Consider the following 555-nt stretch of genomic DNA (forward strand, 5'->3'; position numbering starts at 1 on the left):
TTTTTTTTTTTTTTTTTTTTTTTTTTGAGTTGGAGTCTCACTCTGTCACCCAGATTGGAGTGCAGTGGCATGCTTATGGCCACTGCAGGCTTGACCTGCTGGGCTCAGGTGATCCTTCTGCCTCAGTCTTCCAAGTAGTGGAACTACAGGCGTGTGCCATCATGCCTGACTAATTTTTTGATTTATTGTAGAGATGAGGTCTCACCATGTTTCCCAGGCTGTTCTTGAACCCATGGACTCAGGCAATCCTCTCGCCTCCACATCCCAAGGTGCTGGGATTACAGGTGTGAGCCACTGCACCTGGCTGGCATCATTATTTTCAAAGATTGGCACCATTTGTAACTCAGTTTTTTAGACTGAGGGTAAACCTGTTTTGTTTACTTGTTTTCAGCTATCTGTGGGTAGTTTTGCTTAGGTTTCCCACTTTCACCTCATATAATTTATGTAAAATGAGCCGGGCTTGGTGGCTCAGCCTGTAATCCCACACCTTTGGGAGGCTGAGGTGAGTGGATTGCCTGAGCCCGCGGGTTCGAGACCCGCCTGGGCAGCGAATCC

The sequence above is a fragment of the Carlito syrichta genome, unplaced genomic scaffold (genome assembly GCF_000164805.1).
Source record: "Carlito syrichta isolate Samal-C Ts95f unplaced genomic scaffold, Tarsius_syrichta-2.0.1 Scaffold316017, whole genome shotgun sequence".
NCBI lineage: Eukaryota > Metazoa > Chordata > Mammalia > Primates > Tarsiidae > Carlito > Carlito syrichta.